Source organism: Hevea brasiliensis, chromosome 6, assembly GCF_030052815.1.
Source record: "Hevea brasiliensis isolate MT/VB/25A 57/8 chromosome 6, ASM3005281v1, whole genome shotgun sequence".
Taxonomy (NCBI): Eukaryota; Viridiplantae; Streptophyta; class Magnoliopsida; order Malpighiales; family Euphorbiaceae; genus Hevea; species Hevea brasiliensis.
Window position 1 is genome coordinate 89,555,007 of NC_079498.1, and position 5,050 is coordinate 89,560,056.

The 5,050-nt window shown below is 39.1% G+C and overlaps 1 non-coding gene across 1 annotated transcript; it reads left to right on the forward strand.

The window, feature by feature from the left end:
• Positions 1 to 4,546: 4,546 nt before the first annotated feature.
• LOC131181183 (small nucleolar RNA R71) lies at positions 4,547 to 4,653 on the forward strand. The gene has a single exon (XR_009149811.1). It is a non-coding gene; the product is annotated as a small nucleolar RNA R71 (small nucleolar RNA).
• The last annotated feature ends 397 nt before the right edge of the window (positions 4,654 to 5,050 follow it).

Consider the following 5,050-nt stretch of genomic DNA (forward strand, 5'->3'; position numbering starts at 1 on the left):
AACCTAGAGTTGAAGAGCAGGACAAGGTCTCCCTCTTTTATTTATTTTCTTGCTATGCGTCTGTCATGCCATATTTTGGTTTTATCCTTGAAGATTTTGGCATTCTAATTGAGTTGTAGGAGTCTTTTTTCACCAACAGCTTTGAGGTCAAAATTCAGGGTCTGAATCGCCCAGTAAGCTTTGTGTTCAAGCTCGACAGGGAGGTGGCATAATTTTTCGTAAACCAGTCGAAAGGGTGTTTTTCCAATTGGAGTTTTATATGCAGTGTGGTATACCCATAATGCATCATCTAACTTCAAGGACCAGTCCTTCTTTGAGCGGTTTACTGTTTTCTCTAGAATTCACTTCAGTTCCCTGTTTGAAATTTCTACTTGGCCGCTGGTTTGAGGATGATAAGGTGTGGCCACCTTGTGAGTCACTCCATACTTCTTCAATAGTGTTTCAAATTATTGGTTACAGAAGTGACTTCCTCCATCACTGATGATTGCTCGTGGTGTGCCAAATCTTGTGAAGATGTTCTTCTTAAGGAACTTTGTGACCACTCTAGCATCATTGGTTGGTGTGGCTATTGCTTCTACCCATTTTGACACATAATCAACGCCAACCAAAATATACTTGTTTTCAAAGGAAGAGAGAAATGGGCCCATGAAGTCTATCACCCATACATCAAATAGCTCTACCTCAAGCATACCGTGCAATGGCATTTCATTCCTTTTAGAAATGTTACTTGTTCTTTGGCATTGATCACAAGCTAGCACAAAGGATCTCACATCCTTAAACATATTAGGCCAGTAAAATCTAGCTTGCAAAATTTTAGCTGCTATTTTTATGGTGCCAAAGTGTCCTCCATATAGTAATGAATGGTAGCATTGGAGAATGCTTTCCATATCCTCCTCTGGTATGCATCATCTTATCAGCCTATCATTGCATCTCTTGTATAGCAGAGGTTCCTCCCATGTGTAGTATCGCACATCATGCAAAAATTTCTTCCTTTGTTGGTAAGAAATGTTTGGTGGCAAAACCCTGCATACAAGAAAATTCACAAAGTCAGCATATCATGGAGCTTGGAATAAGGCTAATAGGTATTCATCTGGGAATAAGTCATCTATTGGCAATTCTTCAGCTTCTTCTAAGTCTTCGTGTCTCAGCCTTAATAGATGATTGGCTACCACGTTCTCAATCCCCTTCTTGTCCTTGATTTCAAGGTCAAATTCCTGAAGTAGTAAGATCCATTGAATCAATCTTGGCTTTGCTACCTTTTTATTCAAAAGGTATCTGATGGTAGCATAGTCTGTGTATACAATGACTTTTGATCCAAGAATATAGGATTTGAATTTGTCAATTGCAAACACTACTGCTAGGAATTCCTTTTCTGTGGTAGCGTAGTTAATTTGCGCATCATCAAGTGTTTTGCTGGCGTAGTAAATGGCATGGAGTTTTCTATCTTTCTTTTGTCCGAGTACTACTCCCACAGCATAATCACTTGCATTGCACATGATTTCGAATGGTAGCTCCCAATCAGGTAGTTGCATAATAGGTGCTGAGATCAAGGCCTCTTTTATCCTGTTGAAAGAAGTAAGGCAATTTTTATCAAAATCAAAGGAAACATCTTGACTTAATAAATTTGTCAATCGCTTAGCTATTTTGAAAAAATCTTTGATGAATCTTCTGTAAAAGCCTGCATGTCCCAAAAAGCTTCACATTTCCTTGACTGATGTTGGTGGTGATATTTTTTCAATGATCTCAACTTTTGCCCTGTCAACTTCAATCCCTCTTTCTGATATCATATGACCAAGAACTATGCTTTCTCTTACAATGAAGTTTTCCCAATCCAGGACCAGGTTCAATTCTTCACATCTTTGCAACACTTTGGATAAGTTAGCTAAGCAATCATCAAAAGTAGTTCCATAGATAGAAAAATCATCTATAAAAACTTCCATGATATTTTCAATATAATAAAAAAAAATAGCCATCATGCATCTTTGAAAGGTAGCAGAGGCATTATAAAGACCAAAAAAGCATTCTTCTATATGCAAAGGTTCCGTAAGGGCAAGTGAATGTGGTCTTTTCTTGGTCTTCTGGGTGAATAGGAATTTAAAAGAATCCCGAGTACCCATCTAGATAACAGAAGTAGGGGTATTTTACTAGCCTTTCTAGCATTTGGTCGATGAAAGAGAGGGAAAAATGATCTTTTCTGGTAGCACTATTCAATTTCCTATAATCTATGCACATGCACCAACCAGTGACTACCCTAGTAGGGATCAATTCATTGTTTGCATTCTGGATGACAGTTGTCCCGCCTTTCTTAGGCACTACATGTACTGGACTAACCCATTTACTATCAGAAATTGGGTATATAATACCTGCATCTAATAGTTTCAGAATTTCTTTCTTAACTACTTCTTTCATGTTTGGGTTAAGCCTTCTTTGGTGTTCAATAGTGGGTTTACTGTTTTCCTCCATAGGTATCCTATGCATGCAAATCGAGGAATTAATCCCTTTCAGGTCCTCTATTTTATACCCTATAGCCATGCTATGGGTCCTAAGTACTCTTAACAATTTTCCATCTTCTATATCAGATAGGCTAGCATTAATTATAATAGGATATTTAGAGTTTGAGTCCAAAAATGCATACCTTAGTGAGGAGGAGAGAGGTTTAAGTTCTACCTATTCAGTGTTGTTCTCTGGCTTGCTTTTAGGTTATTCCTCTTCTAGCTCCTCCACCTCGAAAGCTTGAGCCAAGGGTAGTGGTGGATGAGCTGCTAAATATTGAGCACAAACTATAACTTCTGTGTTTTCATTATCAGCAGTGTGAGTGTGCAGTAAGTATGCTTCAAGAGGATCTTTAAGATATGCTTTACGCGATTCCTCTTTGACTTTTTTGTCAACCGTATCAATTTTAAAGCATTCATCAGGTTCAATTTTGTGTTTAATCGTGTTGAACAAGTTAAATTCCACTTCCTCATCTCCTACCTTGAGAGTTAGCCGCCCATTTTTGAAATCAATTATTACTCCAGTGGTTGCCAAGAAAGGTCATCCCAAGATGATAGGGATTTGAACATCCTCTTCCATCTCAAGGATAACAAAGTCAACTAGAATGAAAAATTTGCCCACCTTGATAGGGATGTTCTCAAGTATGCCCATAGGATATTTAATAGACCGATTAGCCAATTACAGTAAAATTGTTGTGGGCTTTAGTTCTCCGATCTCCAGCTTTTGACATATTGATAGAGGCATTAGACTCACACTTGCCCCAAGATCACAGAGGGTCTTGTCTATTTTCTTATCGCCAATGAGATAAGGTATGGAGAAGCTTCTTGGATCTTTCAGCTTTAGAGGCAGTTTGTTTTGCAGTATCGCACTATATTCCTCTGTTAGAGTAACAGTCTCATAGTCTTCCAATTTTCTTTTATTTGACAAAATTTCCTTAAGGAATTTGGTGTAGGATGGCATCTGAGAAAGCGCTTTAGTGAAGGGAATGTTGATGTAGAGTTTCTGTAAAACTTCTAAAAACTTCCCAAACTGCTTATCCAATTTGGCTTTCTGGAATCTCTGAGGAAAAGGTAGGGGAGGCTGATATGGCTATGGTAGCTTCTTTTTCTTCCTTGCTTCCTCTTCCTGATCCTTTTTAACTTCTTCCTCTTTCTTCTCTGCTTGGCTTTCAGATTTATTTGAGGTTTTCTCAGTTGGTTCTTCCTCTGGTTGTTCTAGAATTCTTCCACTCCTCAATGTAACTACCTTACAATACTCTTTTGGGTTCATCTCTAGTTGACTAGGTAGTTTACCAGTAGCTTTGCTTGATGAACTTGCTTGTTGAGCAATTTGATTTTTAAGCATCTTGTTATGGGTAGCAAATTGGTCCATTCTGGAAGTCAATTGCTTAATCATTTCATTCTGTTGTTGTTGAGCTGCTAGGAGGCCTTCCATCATAGATTCCATGGTCATCTTTGGTTCAGGCTATTGAGGTTAAGGAGGTAGTGGTGGCTGTGTAAAGTTTTATCCTCTATTATTAAATCCAGGGGGTGCTGGTGGTCTGTACCCTTGTTGTTTGTTCATTAGCTGATTCTGGGAATTTGACCATGAGAAATTTGGGTGATTCCTCCATTCAGGGTTGTAAGTATTTAAGTATAGATTATTGAGCTGCCTTTGGTTGAAGTTCCCTCCGTTGTTCACATAGTTCATTTATTCTGTGGAGGGTTCATTGAAGTTGTTAAATTTCGAAGTTGTATATCCTCCTCCACAATCATCGCAGTACTGGTCGCTTGTACCAATAGCGTTGGCTTGCATTATATCAAGCCACTTTATGAGCTGATCAAACTGAGCATTTATCATGCTTAGGGCATCCACTTCTAGGATCCCTGCTGTTCTCTTTGTGTTTCCTCTTTCATTTTATCACTCATAGTTATGATATGCGACCCTTTCCAGAAGTTCAAGTGCTTGTGTCACTATTTTCTCCATTAGGTCACCTTCTGCAGCCGAATCTACTGTGCTCCTTGTGGAGGGTAGTAGCCCATTATAGAAATTCTGCACTAGGAGCCAATCTTCTATGCCATGGTGTGGACATTCTCTCTGCAGGTCCTTATATCTTTCCCATGCGTCATAGAGTGATTCACCTTCCTTTTGTCTAAAGGTGTTGAGTTCAACCCTCAACTTTGTAGTCTTTGCAGGTGGGAAATACTTTACTAAAAAAGCTTGTAAGAGGTCTTCCAAGTGGTGAATGTTTCAGTTGGTTGAGAAAGTAACCACTTCCTTGCTCTATCTCGAAGGGAGAATGGGAATGCTCTAAGTCTTATAGCTTGATCAGATACTCCATTCATTTTCAATGTGTCACGTAGGGCAAGAAAGCACTGGAGGTAGTAATGTGGATCGTCCATTAGTGTACCCCCAAATTGGATTTGTTGAATCATCTGGAGCCATGCTAGTTTCAGTTCAAAATTATTGGCTTCCACTGTGGGTATTGTAACACTGGGCTAGAATCCTTGTATAGATGGACCTCCGTAGTCCCTCAAGAGTCTTAGCCTGTTGTTGTTATCGGCCATGATTGGAGTTT